At 39.3% G+C, this 20428-nt stretch overlaps 1 protein-coding gene across 3 annotated transcripts in view; it reads left to right on the top strand.

The window, feature by feature from the left end:
* Window positions 1-20428, top strand: part of KIF13B (kinesin family member 13B) — a 198826-nt gene that overhangs the window by 47272 nt on the left and 131126 nt on the right. The gene's annotated exons all lie outside the window — the stretch shown is intronic.

Raw genomic sequence — 20428 nt, 5'->3', positions numbered from 1 at the left:
GACAAAGTATACATAGGAAAAGTGGCTACTGGAGATTTGAGGAGAGGCTTATAAGGAAAGATTTTTTTTAGACAGGGCGTAGTCATGGTTAACCTAACTCTTAGTCTCTCATTTCAATAAACAGTCATTGATGCCTACAATTTGGCAGGGACTGAGCTAAATTTAGAGGCTGAGATATCAAGATGAAGGAGCTGGTGTGGAAGCAGCAGGCTGCAGAAGCACCTGTAGGCAGTTGATATAATGTAAAACATGTTATAAGAAAACATATTTAAGGAATTCTGGAAACTTTATAGTATTTTAATCCTTCACTACTGTGATTCTTTTATCTTATCCAGGAAGCATGATGTAGCTATGTTTATAATGTCCTAAGACGCAACGGGTGTTTCAGATAAGAAACAAGTCTAAAGAGGTTCAAGGGGGAATCAATTGATACCATATAGTGAGTGATCTGATTAATACAGCAAAGTATAAAGAACCATCTTGAGGGGTGTGCCCTGACAGCCCTTGGGCCTGGAAAAAACTTATTTTTGCAAATGAGTTTCCACTTGGTAGAATATGACTGGGGAAATTTTGAACTAGGCACTTGAGTTCCTTGTCTCCTCTGGACTAGCTCTTATTCTGGTGTTTCCTCCAAACTAGTTTACCAGAGAGTAAAATAAGACATTTGCATCATCTTGTCATTGTAGCCAAAAGGCATTCATCCCCATTTTTGAAAGAGATTCATTTTGTCTTTGGGATTTTTGTCTACCCCAACTGTGAACTGAGGTAGTCATGTGGGTTAGTAAGATAGAGGAAATATACAAACCAAAAATAAAAACACTACACGTGGTGTATAATATGCTCCAGGCACTGTTCTAATCTTCATAGCAATCCTGTGAAATAGGTTCTCTTATCATCTATAGGTAAGGGAAACCAGAGCATGGAAAGTTTAGGTTAGTTGTCCAATGTAACATAGTAAGTGGTAGAGCCGGGATTCAAAATCAGGCAATTTGATTCCAGAGCCTGATCTCTTTACCACTATTTTTATGCATCTCATTTCACCTCAGTTACTGATAGAACAGATGGAGAAAATGGCTTTAGGACTGAAACAAGTGGGTTTCCCGATTCCTCACCCCTGAATTACAGACTTTCCCCAGGCGCAGGCAAACTGGACAACTTGTATGCCTCCTTTGTGGTTGTGGAGGAACAGATCCTGTGTACTGCCCTGTCCCTTCTCTTGAACATCACTGACTGGATAATTCACCCTTCCTTTCCTCAGGAGGATGGAGTGAAGGGACTTAGAGACATCAGGAGTGTTACTTCGAATTTTTCCACATGGAAACACGAGGAATGAGGAATTAAATATCTTCACCTTAGCACTCCTGATTCATTAAAGGCCGAGTCTTTTGGATACTTAGCATAGGTATGCAGGAGCTTACAGAAAGGGCAGCCTTTCCCCAACAGGCAAGATTTAAACTAAGCACCTGAAGCTTACATAACTTCAGTTTTCTGCCACTGTATATACTTATCCATATAGCTTTCTGCAGTTTATAGCTCACTTTGTTATGCCATCCGTTTCATTTGAAGGCAAACAACAAAAAACTATAAAACTCCAAATTAGGTCGTTTTAAACAAACATCCTTCCTCAAGTTTCCTGAAACAAGCAAAGTTGTTTTTTGCTTGTTCCCCCACATCATTTGCCCTAAAAAGAGAGAGGCAAAATCCGAAAGTAGAAAGAGCATAATTTTTAGAACAAGAAACTTAGGTTTGAATCCCAATTTTGCCACTGAATAAATCATTTAATATCTCTGTGCTGTTCTTTCCTTATTAATCTATAAAATAGAGAGTGTAAGACCTATGATGTAGGGTCGGTGTGAGGATTAGAGATAAAGTATGCCAGGTATTTGACAGTAACAAAAAGTAGCTTCTAATGTTAATAAAGATATGAAAAATACAGACTTAAGCTTGTTGAATGCTTAAAAAATAATTTCAGCCTAAAAAATAATTTTATATGAACAGGTTTTTTAGGCAAGTCTCCTTTCAACACTGCTGGGAAACAGGAATACTGATGAATATTTGGGTATTTTGTCTGGTTATCTGTAGGCACACTCATGTATGAAGGTGAGTGCACAAAACTAATTTGCAACTAAGCCTCCAATATGTGGTACTGGTTATCTATATGTTGTATGCAAATCAGGTTTTAAATTTAAGAATTCATATCCTTATCTTTTTTTTTTCCTTTTATTTCTGAGAGTCGAAATTTGCATTCAAAAGCTTCCAGTGCTTTTTTTCTTTGTCCTTCAAGCTAATGCATTCAAAGATTGCTGCTGCTTTCTGTAAAACATTTTAGCTTAGTTGAAGAATATCATAAATTCTGATGGCATAACTGTTTCTTTAAGAGTTTGTTGGTTATATCTTGGGATATTAAATAAACAAAGGATGTAGGTGCTTTTTTTCTTTTCTAGCACATTTCCCTTGTTGTCCCTCTCATCTTTACCCCCCAACCCCTAGCTCCCACTGCTGTGTTGCACAAAAATTAATGTTTTTGTTTGTTAGGTAGGCTTGATAAATCTTTTGTACCTGTAACCCCCCTTCCCTGTTCCCTACACACCACTTAGTCTACTTGGGGACTGGAACACATTTCCTCAGGTCTGTTTTCCTATTCAGGAAAGGAGGGAGGGAAGGAGGACCAAAACAAAACCATGAAAGACTAAGTCACAGAAGGAAGAGCCACCACACAATTTGCTTTAGCAACTTGGTCCTGAAAAGAAAATTCAGTGTTGATGATCTCACAAGAACTGTATGGTTTCGATTTTGTCCCTCCAGCTGAGTATTGCTTCTGTCTTCGTTTGAATCCCCGTCTAACATTTAATTGTTGACTTTGAGCAAGTTATTTAATCTTTCTGAGCTTTGGTTCCCTCACTTATAAAATGAGGATAATAATAGGATCTATCCTTTAAGGTTGTAGTGAGGATTAAAGAAAATGATACACGGGATGCACTTAAAATAATGCTTGGACTCAGGAAGATCACAAACCTTTATTGGATCCAGATTGAAACCCAAGTTGGCTTACTTCCACCATACACATGACATTGTACATTAGTGTCATGTAGGTTATGTATGTAGTAGTAGCCCCACCAGATTACTGAAGTAGCAGAGAGGTTTGATGAGGTTAACTGACCATTAGGATCATGAGCTAGTGAAAGGAAGAACCTAACTAAACGAAGGTTTCTCTTTAACTGCTGGTGTAGATGCCTTTTGCTCTAGCAGCATGCCATGAAGGCAGTGTCTTTGATATCTAATGATGTGTTGTTTTATCCACTGTATTGCAAGGTTCTTGAGGACTTCAGCTAAGTGCATGGTACCGTCTGATTATAGATGCTTACATAGTTAGAAACTGGAGACAAAGCAATAAAGACTACTTTAGCATAATGATTCAGGTGTATTTGTTGAGTCATCCAGTGTGGACATGAGTAATTAAATACAATTTACTGTAATTAATTTACACATGTTGAGCTTGGTCCAAAAAAGATTGGTCTAAATTTCAATAGGCAGTTTTGCACATATGGACCATTAAAAAGTATTAAATGTGAAGTTAAATGTATGCTGAACATATGACCTAGCAGTTTTACTCTTAGCTATCCAAGGGAAATAAACATGAATGTCTACACAAAGATTGTGAAGTAGCTCGGAACTGGTTAAAGAGGTAGAAAAAGTGGACGAAATAATAGAAATGGCACAGGGAAATGAGTATGAATGAGAATAAAGGAAAAGTGTGGATTTGACCAGGAGTTTGCCAATCCTTATAGTAGTCTAAAAGTAAGGATATGGGAATTTTCCTGTTCTCTACAGTGAAACATAAACACTTCTTAAAAAACTCAACCACTTTGGTCCTTATGGAAATGTAAATTAGCATCTCAGTGAGATGCCACTCCATACCCACTTGAATGGCTGTAATATGAGACAGGTGGTATTAAGTGATGGTACAGATATGGAGCGGTTGTAACTCTCACCTGTTGCTTGTGGCAATATAAAGCAGTAAATATACTTCAGAAAACAGTTTGTCTCTTGAAAAGGTAGATATACACTATGTGACCCAACATTCCTTCTCTTGGGTATCTCTTCAAGAGAAATAAAAAGAATCGTCTGCACAAAGACTTGTTCTTGAATGGTCACAGCCACACTATTCATAAGATCCCCAAACCAGAAACAATCCAAATGCCTATCAACTGATGAACGGAGAAACAAAAATGCTATTCAGCAGCAATAAAAAGGAACCGAGAACCAATAACATGCTACAACGTGGATAAACTTCAAAAACATGCTAAGTGAAAGACACCAGATGCAAAAGACCACATATTGTATGATTCCATTTATATGAAATGTCCAGAAAATAAGGAGGAAAGAAAACAGATAAGTAGTTGCCTGGGGCTGGGAGTAGGTCCTGGGATTGACTGCAGTCAGGCACGAGGGAACATTTTGGAGCAATGATGGAAATGGTCTCAAAACAGATTGTCATTGAACTGTTCACTTAGAATGGGTGATTTTATGGCATATAAATTATATCTCAATAAGTCTGTTAAGGAACTATGTACACACATATTTAGAATTTGTTAGGTTTTTTTATATCTTTGAAACTTGCTTTTTTTTTTTTTAAGATGCCAGAATTGGCAACTCTTAAGGAAATGCCAAAGATTTACCTGAGCTTTCACTCCTCTGTGACTTAATATTTCACACTTCTTCCTGATCTTCTTTTAGCAGCTGATATTGGCTAATTCACACAAAATGTGAAGGAACATGGGGTGACTGTGCAGATGCATGTAGTCTTTTGGGTTTTGTTTTGTTTTGTTTTGTAAGTAGGCTTCACACCCAGTGCAGGTCCCAAAGCAGGGCTTGAACTTGCGGCCCTGAGATCAAGACCTGAGCTGAGATCAAGAGTTGGGCTCTTAACTGACTTAGCCACCTGAGCACCCCAGATGCATATAGTTTAAAGAATCCATTTGGTCTAAAGAAGGAGTTCTTCCGGTTGGCATTCATTTTGGCTCTTGCTGGTCCAGGCATTTTTGGTTCCTCAAAATAACTATCGCCATAGCTTTGTTCCTACATTGTAAAATGTTGCCATTTTTTGCTAGTGGCCTCAATTTAATCCTTAATCCTTTTTCTTCTTTCTATAGCTTGACTCTTTTCTCATTCCACAAATGACCAAGGCTTTTATTGATTTATTTTGCTTTCTCTGTTATTTCTTTGCTTATTAAAATCAATATTTACAGAGATGAAATTAATGGAAGCAGGGTGTTTTTTGGATGATGTAAAACTTATTTCCTTTGGGAAATGTTATAAGGTGAATGAACACAATTCCTGCTTACAAAAAGGAAAAAAAAGACTGTTGTAACTATACAATGAGAAATAGGTGTCTTTTTCCTTCACATTTCAGGCTTTTACTAAAACAATGGTAGAATATTTCGCTCTGTGATATGTAGCAGAGATTCTAGCAGATAAGTCCAAGTTAGTTTTTGGCAGAAGAAATTAATATCAATAGTATAATTAAAATTGATCAAAAATACAAATGCAATTTTGATTTGGAGGTTTTTTGTGAAAATATTCTGTTTACCTTGTCACATTTATCTTTGTAAAGCTAAGTAATTTCCAAATATCGTATTCCTACTTTGTTCTCTGGCACATTTTAGCATTACTTTTTAACGTTTTATGATTTTGCTTTTAGCACATTCCCTCCGATAGTATCTCAGATTATGAAATTTCTTTTAATGAAGAACAAGAGTGTCATGATTCATTAGTGACCTTCACCATGAGCTTGAAATGGGGAAATGGCTGACTGCCTTGTATTTGCTCCATTTTTGTAGCACCCAGCCTTTCTTTTATTTATTTATTTATTTATTTATTAAAAAAAAAAATTTTTTTAACGTTTTTATTTATTTTTGAGACAGAGAGAGACAGAGCATGAACAGGGAGGGTCAGAGAGAGGGAGACACAGAATCTGAAACAGGGTCCAGGCTCTGAGCTGTCAGCACAGAGCCCGAAACAGGGCTCGAACTCAAGGACCGCGAGATCATGACCTGAGCTGAAGTCGGCCGCTTAACCGACTGAGCCACCCGGGCGCCCCGCACCCAGCCTTTTAAATGTAGGCTTTGGATCAGGCAGATGCCAGTTTGAATCTTAATTCACCTCCACTAGCTATATTAATTGCTGAGTACTAATTGACTCAGGTGTAAAATGAGGATACTATCTCATAGGGTTTACCATGTTAGATATGATGATTGTGAAGTACTTAATATAGTGCTTGGTGCTTGGTTACCATTCCATAAAATCAGTTCTGTGTTAGGCCTGTATCTACAGGATTCCAAGTTAGAAGAGTCCAGATTGAGTGAGTTGTTGCTCCATCCTTTGTTGGTGTGAGTGAGACACTGGAAAGTCCTCATGGGTAATTTACTTATGGATCAGCTGGATCTTGGCCTGTTTATAAGCTTTGTTAGGTTGGGGCCAGAGGAGCCTTTATTCTAGGGCAAGTTTAGCTGTACACCTAAATTGAGGCCTTTTGGGGCTCATCCACTAGCTGCTCTGTAGTGTCCAAGGAGATCTGTCCACTGTGGCTGCTTGTAACTCCTGTCTCCGAACCCTGTGTGAGCTCTGCAAAGTACACCTACTTCTCCAGCAGTAGCTCTTTCCCAGATAGTTTTTATGGCCGGTTGGCGTCTCACCTTCTGCATGTGCAATTTAGTATTCAGTCGGAGACAGTGGGGGCCCCATGCACATTCCTGGAGTTTTTCTTCTGGACTGTTTACGTCTCTCTGGCCAACAAATTCCAGCTGCGTCAGATCTCAGATGTCCAATCTTACCATCTCAGCTCAGGCCAACCTGTTCTGGCTTGGTTCCCTCTTCCCGTACAGAGCGTCTCTAGGTAGAAAGCTCGGGTAGCTGTAGGGCCCATCTTACTTGTTTGCCTTCTCCCCAAGATCATAATCCCGCACTGCCATTTTATGAAAACATTTGCTTCATATCTTTTGGGCAGTGTTCTTGTTTATGGTAGGAGAGCTAGAACCAGTTATTCTGTCTTGGCTAGAGTTGGAGACTTAACTTCCTTGTTGAATACTGAGGAGAAACATTTTCCTGCAGCTCTGAGGGCAAACAGCTACTGTGAGTCCGAGTACTCTACAGGGCTTTTGTAGCAAATGGTGCTTTTGTGCAAATAAAGAAAAGGTGGCCCCTCTAGCCAGACCAGTTAGAAATAGGCATTCCTTCTGAGCTGTCCCAGTCTTGTGAAAAGCAAATGGTGCCTTTGTCTTTGAGCCCCTTCCTTTGCCATGGCCCATTTAGTGCTTGGTCATTGTAGCAGGGGCTGTGTTTTAGCTCGCACTGCACCTCTGGGCCAGGTGTTCCTTTGTGCAGTACACAGACATGCAACTGTGTGTCATGGCCAGTGGTCTGGCTTAACGTGGTACAGCTCTTCTTCCAGCCCCACATAGTATGTCAATTGCTGGAGCAAATGAAAATTAATACTGTTATTCTGGAACATTTGTACTCCAGTTGTACCTCTTATGAGGAAAACTTGCTGAAAATTTCTTTTTCTACATTCTCCATTCAAAAGAGGGGTCAAATAAATTTGGCAAGAAGTTAAAGGCTAAGGACAGGGAAAAAGGTCCTTGACATTATTTTGAATTACATAGTAGGAAAATGTGTCAGGAACTCATTTTAGTAGATATCTGAAGACCAAATATTTCCTTTGGGTTCTCATTAGTTCGCTTGAAACAAATGTAATCTGCCCCACACATTTTGTTTCTGTCAAACTAATCAAAATGGAGTCCTATAAATTTGGGGGGGAACATGGCATTTTCTTGGGGCATTATTTTGGGGAGTGAGGCTGGAAATGGTATTGGGTGTGTGTGGGTATGACCTCGCCTGGAAGGGATCAGAAAAAAAGTCCTGTGCTGGTGTTCCCTGCAAGAAACATTTAACCACACAGTCCACTGTGTGGGGGATGGCTCTACAAGACTGGCTTTGTGCTCTGGAAAGAAACCTGGAATTCAAGTTTTTTTGTTTTTTTTTTAATTTATTTTTTTGCAATCAAAACAAAAGTATAATGAATAATAATTCTGTGAACTTTTATTTAAAAAAATTTTTTAATGTTTATTTTTGAGAGGGAGAGAGAGACAGAGTGTGAGTGGTGGAGGGGCAGAGAGCCATGAATACACAGAATTTGAAGCAGGCTCCAGGCTCTGAGCTGTTAGCACAGAGCCTGATGTGGGTCTCAAACTCACAAACCACGAGATCATAACCTGAGCCGAAGTCAAACACTCAACCAACTGAATCACCCAGGTGCCCCTGTGAACTTTAATTGTAAATGTTTTATTTATTTATTTATTTTTTTTTTTGAGAGAGAGAGGCAAAACACAAGCAGGAGAAAGGTAGAGAGGGAGACACACAACCTGAAGCAGGCTCCAAGCTCCAGGCTGCCAGCACAGAGCCCAACGCGGGGCCCAAACCCATGAACTGCAAGATCATGACCTGAGCCAAAGTCAGACACCCAACTGACTGAGCCACCCAGGCGCCCCATGAACTTTAGTTTTAGATACCATCCCCTTGAGCCTATTACTGTCTTTTTTTTTTTTTTTTTGAGATATAACTGACATCTAAAATTTTTTTATGTGTACATTATTTCACCACCAAAAGTCCCCACCAAAATTAGGAGGTAGACCAAATGGAGCCTTCTACCCTCCTTAATTTGCTTGTTTTCTCAATACTGTTTGATACTGGTTATGCTTCTTCCTTCTTGAAATTCTCTTTTTCCCTGCGATGCCACTCTTAACCTGGTTTTCCTCCTTTGGTCATTCCTTTTCGGTTTCTTTTGAAAGTACCTTATTATCGAAATAAAAATTTGCAAGGTAGTGTTATTTTCATATTATGCCGATGCCTTTCATTTATATTTGGTCCTCAGTGTCTTTCTTATTTCTTATCTAAAATGTTAGCTAATCAATCTATGGAAATTAAACTAAGATGGGAACAAATAGAGGCTATTTGTTCAGTGTTTACTATAGCAAGGGAGTCTGCCACAGTCACTTGTGTTTGTCAGAGACTCAAAGGCAGGCAGAGGAGCACAAAAGCTTTATAGTAAAAAAAAAAAAAATGAAAAGAAAAAAAGAGCACTTCAGGTGTGTTTCTGATGGAGGTTGTTGGCATGAGAAAGCTGGAGGCTGGTTAACTAGAAGCAGGTGTCATTTGTGGTTGGTTTGGGAGCATATTTGGCTTTTTCTGGTTGGTTCTGAGTTGTAAACGGGCAGAAAATAGGGAAGTCACTGACCAATTCCTGACTGTTCTGGGTCAATTGCTGCAGAAGTTGTGGGTTCTAGTTGTCATATATGGTCTGGACATTGTCCATTTGTATATTCAGTCTTTTAAGCCAAACGTGGATTAGGACATGAAACTCCATTGCTCTTCGGAAAATGTCTCTGCAGCACTCTTTCTTAACCTTTTTTTGGGTTATAGACTCTATTTAGAGAATCTGAAAACTATAGCTCTTCTACCCAGAAAAAAAAATCAGGAATTTACTGACCCACTGAAGCCCATCCATGGACCAAAGATCTCACCTATTTTCATGCATATTTACTCATTTTGTTACTATGATACAATATTTTGTTTGTATGAAGTTTTGACTAGTCTTCCCTATACCTTAGGAGTCATTGTGAACAAGTATATGTACAAATGTGTTTAAACAGCACAATTTTTATGCAGTATCATGGGAGGTGACATGCTAGATGAGTCAACATTCCTGGATACTGAGAAATAAGCTCATTCAGCCACAAAAAAGATTGAACTTTTTATCATTTCAATAGTTTTTTTTATATAAAGCTTTCTAAAATACATCTTATTTCCCTGACGGAAAAAAAATCGATGGAAGATAATGGCTTAGAATCTTTTTCATGAGGAACATGAAGAGCTCCTTGAGGGCAAGGAGTGGTTCCTTATTTATTCTGCAATCTGTCAGTAAATTTTAAAACGAGTACTTGCTCAGGGTTTGTACAGCAAATCGGCCCTAAGATATTGTGCTTTTCTTGTTGACATTTCTTTTCATCCCTTCGAGCAACAACTGATGGCTTCTAGTAAGATGTCACCTCAGATTCTCCTTAAACTGTCAAGATCGTTAGAGGGAAACAGATGAGCCGAACTCCTGTGGTCTACAGCTTTACATTACAGTTATGATATTAAGTCTTTAGGTCCTGGTCTGATAGGTCTGATATCATGAAGATAAGCATGGTGTCTGGTTTTTTTTTTTTGTTTGTTTGTTTCTGGAAGCATTGTTTGCTTTTGATTTAAACATATTCTGAATAGTTGGTAAATGATATTCTAATCTCTGGTTAAAAAGGTATCTTATTGTATGTACCTAACAGCAAATGTTTTTTGGATGAACATTAGGACACTCAAAGAATTACAGAGACCCTGGGGATATTGTAAATCAGGAGTCCATTTAAGAACTGAACAGTTTGGACAAGCTCATCATCTGGTAATTCCAATAAGCATTGTTGTGCGCCTGCCATATGTCAGGCACTGAGAAAACGAAGAAGAATGAAACATGCCCTGTGCTCTCGAGGAACTCATTATCAAGGAGGAGGAAATACAGCCACAACACTTTCTTAGGAAAGAAGACCTAGGGGACCTAAAAGTTTCTAAAAACAGATAGAGAAGGTACCTTTTTGTAGTTTTGCACAAGAAGGTCATTACTAGGCTGAAAAGTGGGAGAAGTACGCAGGTCGCCGAAAGTACAAAAGTAACCAAGCCTGAAGGACATGACACATCCAAACGTGTGTAAAGCACAAGGCATTAGCAGGGAGGAGCAGTAGGAGACTGAGACTGGAGAGGTGGGAAGAGGTTCAACCCCAAGTTACCACTGTATCAGGACTCAAATCACGATAATGATGATATCTAACATTTATGGAGCGTGCACGAATGTATATGCATCAGAGCCTGTCCTGCTCAAAGAGTGGATTTTACCTTCTAGGGGATAGGGAGCCAGTGAAGGGTTGTAGGGCAGAATTATGACCTGCTGAGACTTGTGGCTTAAATACATAGTGGATGAGAGAGGAATTGTAGAGAACAGATAGGAGGCGTGTGAGCACAGTTAGGAAGCTACATGGTGGGTAAATCTAGAGGGAGATGAAGAAATAGGGCATTGCTGCCAATGCATATGCCTTCTTACTTCCCATAGGCCTCCATGCAAATGCCATTCCACGAAGCTTCTAACCACCCTGTTTAAAATGTCAACCCCAGCTTCACTTCGTACTCCCCTTCCCTGCCTTATTTTTTTTCCCATAGCACTTACTGTATTACATATTCATTCATTCATTCATTCAACTGTAATAGGATTTAAGCTCTAACCGGGCTAGGATTTTTGTCTGATTTATTCAGTGCAATTTTGCCAGTACTGAGATTAGCACCTGGCTTTTCCTAGATACTCAGTAAAGACTGCTGAGGGAAAGGGTGAATGTGAGAAGGGACGAGGGGATGGGTTTGAGAGACGTGTCAAAGATGAAAATCATGGGGCGCCTGGGTGGCTCAGTCGGTTAAGCGTCCGACTTCAGCTCAGGTCACGATCTCACAGTCCGTGAGTTCGAGCCCCGTGTCGAGCTCTGGGCCGATGGCTCAGAGCCTGGAGCCTGCTTCCGATTCTGTCTCTCCCTCTCTCTCTGCCCCTCCCCCGTTCATGCTCTGTCTCTCTCTGTCTCAAAAATAAATAAACGTTAAAAAAAAATTTTAAAAAAAGATGAAAATCATGTCTCAGGAGAAGGATAAACACAGCAATCTTTAGTAAGTTAACTAAGCAGTTCTTACCCTTCTAAGTAGTGAAGTATGTAGTTGGGGAATTCTTGGACATTGAATTTCCACTTAAGGAAGCTAAGGAAATCTTTGCTAAGTAATGGATTTGGAGAGTAATTATAGTAATGAACTAGAAATTACAGTTTTTCTCAACCTGCTAACTGACTTAACCCCCAAGTTAACGTTGTTTCATGAATCAAAATTGAGCGTGCATGAATGTATGTGCACCGGGCATTATATATATGCTCTTTTTTTCCTTGAAGCCCTCAGCCTTTCCACTTTTAGTCTGAATTCTAGGCTTGTTACTGCTTATAGTGAAGATAAGGACTTTAGCTCTCATTCTGTTTCCTGGCTACTGATTCTAATGTCATTACTGCTGCATGTGACATTTGAGTTTGGGACTCCTTATTTAGGATTTGACAGCCAGGATTATGTGTGGAGATATTAAAGAGGATTGTATTATTTAATTGGGTGGGCAGAATCTGTAGTATAGTCCTGATAGGATTATGATGGCACTCTACTTTGGGTTCTTGAGATTGGATATGGAAACCTTCTTATGTTTGTGAATTTGTAAGCCTCCATTTTCTTTGAGTACGAATAAAATCCAGTTCTACTTTTCTTTCTTAATAGGAGTTTAAAACTCAGCTGCCACCTGGTAGATCCATGTGGAAGACAGCAGTAGTTCAGATGTAGCCAATGTTGATGTGTGGGAATTTAGGCCTTGTGTTTCCAGATCCTCTGAATTTTTAAGAGAATTCTGATGAGGAATCTTCCAATTTTCGACTTTGTTCTATACTGTGAGGACTAAACAAAAGACAGCTGTGAGCTGTATTGGGCCTGTGGACCTTGAGTATGTGACTTCTGGTTTGGAGACTGAAGTCTGGATCTAGCTAAAAAGAGTAAGGGAACAGGAGAGTTAATTTCATACTCAGTAAAAACTTTTTCCTGCTAAATCCAGTCCAATCAAAGAGAAATCTAATCACAATAAAACTGGAGAAATATGGGTTCATAAAATTAGAAACCCAAGGATAACTACAAACACTGAGAGAAGTAATTATAAGAGCTGCTTTGCTTGGAGCCTAAGAGTCTTTCGGTAATCTATACTAATCTCTTGTATACCTGGAAGTTACTTTAACATATAATTACTAAAATGAATATGTATGATTCTGTTAACATAGATGTGAAATATATTTCACAATCCCCCCCCCCCCCCCCCCCCGCCGCCTCCACACACAAAAGTGCACCAATATTGTTGTAATTCTCTGGCCAGATTTAAACTTTCGAGCTCAGGTAGACAATAGATTAAAATTTACTGTGCTCGTGTCTCAGGAGAAAGATAAACACAGAGGGGAAGAAGCAGGTGATTTTCAAGTGACTGAGTTAATGGTGAATGTATTCTTTGAATTGCACTATCCCAATATTGATCATTGAAATTGTATGAATTTATAAATAAGGGTTTTCATATTTCTAAAGTTTTGTGATTGTGAAATATGCCAGTTGTGGTTCACCAGCCATATTTTTTGGATGTTCCCCTGTTCTCAACCAGTTGTAGTTTGTGTGGGTGGAAGATTCTAATAGAAGAGGATTGTTTCTCCAAGGACTGTCAGAGGTAGTGACCCAAATGTTCTTCCATTTCTGAAGACCCCTCCCTGCCTCATTTTTTGGGATATTCAGCATTGCCCATTTCTGATCTTTTCTGGCAGTCCATGGATGCATTTTCTCTCTTCATGTAATGTGTGTCATTTATAATTATCTCCTAGTTTCTCATTGAAGACAGAATTTGTATTTGTTCTTTGTTTGCTTTATTGTTTGGGGGATGATGTTAGCAGAAATGCTGGAGGAAATGTCTTTATTCTATCCGGGGTAAATGCGACTGGGAATAACATAAGTGACCATTGGATGTTTAAGAAAGATAAATATAGAGAAATAATTAAGCTGAGAAATGATGTATGGATAGGAATTAGCCTCAAGATTTCAGGACAGAAAGAAAGTCACAAATGAAAGCCCTGAGGCTAGAAAACTGGGCACCCCTGGCCAATTAGAGATGGCCAGCGTGGGCCAAAGGCAGACGGTGCCGGATTGTGTGCCGGATTGTGATGCTGGATTGCAGGTGAGACAGAGGCAGGTGCCAGGCCACCTAGAGAGCTTAAAACAGTGTTTGCCGAATAACAAAGAGCCTTGTGTTGGATACTGATAAATTCAGAGAGATATACTCTGTCCTGTAGAAGCCTATGGTCTAGCTGAAGAGATTACCCAGGTATTAAAAAGTTTATATCATGCAGCCAAATGATAGGTAATATGACCAAATGATAGGTAGTAAGTAAACGTAGAGATAGTTTTGACTTGTAGGAATTATGGGAGGAAAACTCACTTTTGGGGTTCTTGTGGAAGGATTCTTTTTTTTTTAAGTTTATTTATTTATTTTGAGAGAGAACAAGAGCAGGGGAGGGACAGAGAGAGAGACGGAGAGAGAGAATCCAAAGCAGCCTCTGCATTGTCAGCATGGAGACCAATGCAGTGCTCGATGCAGTGCTCAAACTCATGAAACATGAGATCCTGACCTCTGAGCCCAAATCAAGAGTTGGACGCTTAACTGACTGGGCCACCCAGGCGCCCCTATGGAAGGATTCTTAAGGGAGCTAGAGTTTGAGCTTTACTCACGGGGTAGGGCTTGAATAAACATAGTTGTTAGAGGGAGTGGCATTGTCTGAGTGTAAGTGTGTGGAATACAGGAAGTATGCTAGCTTGCTGGAGTGGAGGAATCTTATAGGGCTGTGATGTGGGAGATGATGCTCGACTAGTAACTTGGGTTACCTCTACATACCAGGCATCTGCAAATATCAGTGCTAGAAGTAACCAGAAATAGAACTTGTTGAATGCTTGATGTTCATGTTCTTATTATAAGTAAAAAGAGCTATACAAGTGATCTGGTTTATAACTTCTCATTTCTTCTGCAACATCGTTACCAGCTGCTTCTCTCTTCTCTCGTTAGATAGTTCCATTAATGGGGAACTGGCTCTTTAACACAGTGCTAATTATCCTTCTTTCTTTTCTTTTTTCTTTTCTCTTCTCTCCTCGCCTCTTCTTTCCTTTCCTTTCCTTTCCTTTTCTTTTTCTTTCTTTGAGAGAGAGAACATGAGCAGGGAAGAGGGGCAGAGGGAGAGAGAGAATCTTAAGCAGACTCTATGCCTAGCACAGAGCCCAACGTGGGGCTCAACACGGGACTCAACACAGGGCTGGATCTCATGACTGTAAGATCATGACCTGAGCTGAAATCAAGATGTTGGATGCTTAACTGACTGAGCCACCCAGGACCTCCCCTACTCCTGCCTTTTTAAAGTAGACTTCATGCCCAGTGCAAAGCCCAGCATGGGGCTCGAACTCATGACCCTGAGATCAAGACCTGAGTTGAGATCAAGAGTTGGATGCTTTACTGACTGAGCCACTCAAGTGCCCCAACACAGTGCTTATTATTCTTGTATTAGAGAGAGATCCCTCTTCTTTTTGCTTTCTCCAGTGGATCACCAAATTCAGCCTCTAAACTGACCTAGAACAAGTCTGTTTCTCCTCTTGGGGACAAGTATGTGAACCCTCTCAAATCAGAAGGTGGTGTCATGTCTTCCTTTAATCTTCCCTGCCCTGTGCCAGGCTACATATTTCCAGTCCTTTGATCTATTCTTTCAGTGGTAGCATTTTCAAACCCTTCTACATCCTGAGTGCTGTTCTCCAAAATATTCTAGTTTATCAATGATGCTTTTAAAATTTTTCTTCAAAAGTGGAGTACTCCAAATGTCAGTAAAACAATAAATAGGGCTTTTAGTGATGTTTATACTTATTAAAGTTGGCTAGAGAAGCAAAGATTGACTCATGAGTCTGGTCAGTGTCAAGATTTTTAGTCAGATCAGCTTTATTCCTTAAGTGGAAAGCACATTGGGGGAGGGGTGACCAAGAAAAAATAATGATCATCACACAGATTGTTGTTTGGTTGCTGGTACTGCCAGCTAAGTCCAGAAAAGCAACAATATCATTACGTAGCATGGCTGTGTTAGAATAAGCTCTTTGTGATGTATACATCCGTTATGGAGTAAGTTGGAGAGAGATCCCGTTAAAATTGAGATTTCAAATATTTCTAATTGTGAAGGTTTCAGAAACATAAATCTTTAAAAGAGGTGTTGATATTTGGATATAATGTTTAATTTTGGTAGGTGGACAGCAGTAATTGATTTGTAACTTGTCATTTTTTTAAAAATAAAGTCTTCTAATGTTTATTTTTGAGAGAGAGAGAGTGCAAGCAGGGGAGGGGCAGATAACAGAATCTGAAGCAGGCTCCAGGTTCTGAGCTGTCAGCACAGATCCCAACGTGGGGCTCGAACTCACAACCCATGAGATCATGACCTGAGCTGAAATCAGACGCTTAGCCAACTGAGCCACCCAGCTGCCCCTGTAACTTGTAATTCTACTGATATTGCTTTGTATTTTACACATAGAGGGTACTATGTGGGTTATTTTAGTCCCAAATTGATTTTTTTTGTTATGGTAAAAAATATCAATAAAAATTTCCAAAGATCACTAACATATAAAATCGTCATTAAATTTCTTCTTCATATTGTGGCATTCTAAAAATTAGGAGTGTAATTAGACATAATTTTATGGTATGGATTTATTATTTAAATGAGACATAAGCTGCACCCCTAAACCAGGTCAGTAAAAAGAAGGAGATGAGTAGCTTATCCACAGATAACTGTTCTGTCCAAACTATGCAACTAAATCATTTGTTTCCCAAGTTGACTTCTTCCTGAAAAGCACATCCATCCATGTTCATCCACCTGAGCTGTTAACATCTCCAGTAACTAGACAGTCACCATTTGGGAAACAGTAATTGTTGCAGGCAAGATTCATCAATGGATCCTCAAATTCATGGGTGAAAGTATGATGAGAAATGGTATTTACATAATCTCAAAGTCTCCCCTTAAAAGAAAAATGTTCGAAGGGAAAACTAGTAACATTACTAGTAATGTTAGTGGAGAAACCTAGTAGATACAACCATAAGCAAGTGATCACAGAGTTACTGTCATCAGTTATAAGATGTGGATGGACATCATCATGTGCCTTCTGGTATGAGGCACTGAGAAGGGCACAAGATTTTTTTGTGTGTTGTGCTTGCCAAAATGCTTAACCTGAATTTAGTTCTGAGGAAGCATTAGAGAAACCCAGATTGAAGGATGTTCTACAAAATAACTGGCTGGTCCTCTTCAAGTGTCAAGGTCATGAGAGACAGACTCTCCCAGATGGGAGGAGACAGACAATTGCATCTCAGGTGTGATCCTGGACCAGAGAAAGGACATCAGTGGGACACAATTGGCAAAATGTTTATATAAGGTTGGCTGTAGACTACTTAATATGTTTTGTGTTGATGGTTAATTTCCTGGTTCGATCATTATGACTATGGTTATGTAAGATGTCAACATTTGGGGAAGTTGGGTGAAGCATACACAGGAATTCTTTGTACTATTTTTGGAATGTTTTGTGATTCTGAAGGTATTTAAAGTGAAGTTAAGCAATAACAACAAAAAGTAATTCAGCTCAGCTGAGAGAACTAAGACTTTCAGGTTTTTATTTTGTGACATCTCTCTTGATTGGTCAGGGACTGATTTTCTTTGCTTCCTAAATGCCCACTGTAAGCTGGACACTGGGCACTGTGAGGTTTCTAAATGAGGGATTTGGGGAGAAGTTAGCCATTACTATATTGGATTGCGACTACACTTTTTGAAAGGTTTTGTTTAATTCATTAATTTACTTATTTATCTTTGTACAGAGCTGTAATTACATCTTTGGGTTTCCAATGGCTCTGTAGGTTATTTGAGCTTTGCTGCTGTAGTCACCAGAATCCCTAGCTGGAAACTTAGCTCTGTAATTAATTTGCTGGTTTGTTTCTGTTTTTATTATTAGGTTCTGAATTCAGGTTAGTCTCATGGATTCTTATGTGATGGGTCATATATTACTGAATTTTATATTTGTCGATTGTCTCTTAGGAAGAGCTGAGTTTTGTATAAAATATTTAAACTTGAAATATCATGCTAAATATCATATTTTTACCTCAGAAAAGACTGTCTGGAGTTTTATAAGTATAATGAATAAGTAAACTGACACTGGCATAAGCACCAGGTGGTAATCTTTTATTGGGTAATAATTAGAATGGAGGAAATTAATACATTGGGAAATGTTTCTGTTAGCAAGAGCAGTTGTTAATGTATGACTCATAGATTTTTAAGTCTAGAAGAAACTTGATGAGGCTGTTTTGATCAGTGTGGAAGAGGGGAAGAGCCTGGACTGGGGAGTCAGAAGACCTAGTTTTACATCCCAGACCCATCACTGCTCTTTATTGTCTAAGTCAGGTCATTTTACTTTTCTGAGCCTTGAGTTTCTCATCTGTAAAACTGGAAAAATTATAGTATCTTGCAAAATTATTGTGAGAATTACATGAAGTAGCATGCAATGTCCCTGGCCTGATGTGGGCGTTTCATATATGCCGGCTCTGTTCTTACTTCCAGCTAGCTCTATAAGTAAGCCATCTGCAATGGATGAGAATCTGCTTTGCTTTTAAAGACCTATGCAGAGATGCATATATGCAATGGAACATTGCATAGTCATAAAAAAGGATGAGATCGTGCCATATTTCACCACATGGATGGACCTAGATAAGTCAGACTGAAAAAGACAAAATACCATATGACTTCACTCATGTGGAATCTAAAAAAATAAATTAATAAACAAACAAAAAGCAGAATCAGAGCTGTAAATATAGAGAACAAAGTGATGGTTGCCAGAGGGCATGCAGTGGATGGATGGACAAAATGGGTGAAGGGGAGTAAGAGGTATAGGCTTCTTGCTACGGAATGAATAGGTCATGGGGATGAAAGGTACAGCATAGGGAGTGTAATCAATGGTATTGTAATAAGGTTGTATAGTGACAGATGGTGGCCCTGCTTCCACCATCTCCATGTACTCACATGGGGTGAGTACAGCATAATGTATAAACTTGTGGAATCATTATGTTGTATGCCTGAAACTAATATAACATTGTTTGTCAACTATACTAAAAAACAACAATAGTAACAAACCCCCGAAAAACAGTAAAACCGCAAAGATGACAGCATGTGTCAGTGATCTCTACCAGTATTTCATAGGGTCTTTTTGTTGGGAAGTTTTTCCATATCTCTTATTCCAGAGAAATTACTTTCTTTTGTATGTCAGCCATAATTGGCTGTCACCCCAGGATCCATTAGACAAGTGTCACTCTTTGGTAGACTTTCCTTGGTATTTTCTTTCTTTTTTTTTTTTAATTATTTTAATGTTTTTATTTATTTTTGAGACAGAGAGAGACAGAGCATGAGCAGGGGAGGGGCAGAGAGAGAGGGAGACACAGAATGTGAAGCAGGCTCCAGGCTCTGAGCTGTCAGCACAGAGCCCTACGCGGGGCTCGAACTCACAGACTGTGAGATCATGACCTGAGCTGAAGTCGGACACCCAACTGAATGAGCCACCCAGGCGCCCCTTTCCTTGGTATTTTAATGTTCTTATCTGAAATCATTTGATGTAAGTAAGTACTAAATTTTTTTAGAAGAAATTTTTTTTATGAGACAAAGGGATAAGAAGTTGTATAGACAATTAGAAGGAAGCATTTCTGTGTTCAGTTTCCTTTAAAGTCTTAGGCTTGAGTTGTCATTTTGATCCTTGGAGAGAAACCAGTTATTCCTAAAATGCCAGTTACTGTTTTTGTCTCACTCCAGTTTCAAAAGTCCTTTCCTTTATTCTTAAACTTTCTGATTTTGACATTGTACTGTGGTGGTGAAAGTGAATATCATTGTTTTTAAGAATTACACACTGAAATGTTTAGCACTAATGGGCATGTCTGCAGCTTACTCTTGGATGATTAAGAGATGGGCGGTGGGGGGGAATGATAGAGTAGCTGTGGCAGTGTTAACTGGTGAAGTTGTTTTGGGGGAAGGGAGTTCCTTGTGCTTTTCTTGCAACTTTTCTCTAAGTTTAAAACTATCTTGGAGGATCTGGGTGACTCGGTCAGTTAAACATCTGACTCTTGATTTCAGCTTAGGTCATGACCTCATGGTTTGTGAGATTGAGCCCCACATTGGCTCTGTGCTGGCAGCACAGAGCCTGCTTGGGATTCTGTCTCTCTCTCTCTCTCTGCCCCTCCCCTGCTTGCTCTCTCTCTCTCTCTCTCTCTCTCTCTCTCTCTGTCTCCCTCCCTCAAATAAATAAACTTAAAAAAATTTTAAAAAACAATCTCAAAATTATATTGGGTTGAGTTGTATGCCTGTACCCTGAGGAGGTGTCAGTGTGTGGCAGTTTTGGGGTGAGGGGAGTTAGAAGCACCTGGGTAAGCATAGAATAAGTGAGTGATTCAGTAAGTAGTAATTTACTGGGAAAAAAATTAGTTGTTCCTTAAATTAAACCTTTTTTCCTTAGCCAGAACAGAATTCAGGTTTTTTAAAAAAATTTTTTAATGTTTATTTTTGAGAGGGAGAGAGAGAGAGAGAGACAGAACAAGAGCAGGGGAGGGGCAGAGAGAGAGGGAGACACAGAATCCAAAGCAGGTTCTAGGCTC

This window comes from Panthera leo, chromosome B1, assembly GCF_018350215.1.
Source record: "Panthera leo isolate Ple1 chromosome B1, P.leo_Ple1_pat1.1, whole genome shotgun sequence".
Taxonomy (NCBI): domain Eukaryota; kingdom Metazoa; phylum Chordata; class Mammalia; order Carnivora; family Felidae; genus Panthera; species Panthera leo.
This window is presented reverse-complemented; position numbering and strand designations above follow the sequence as displayed.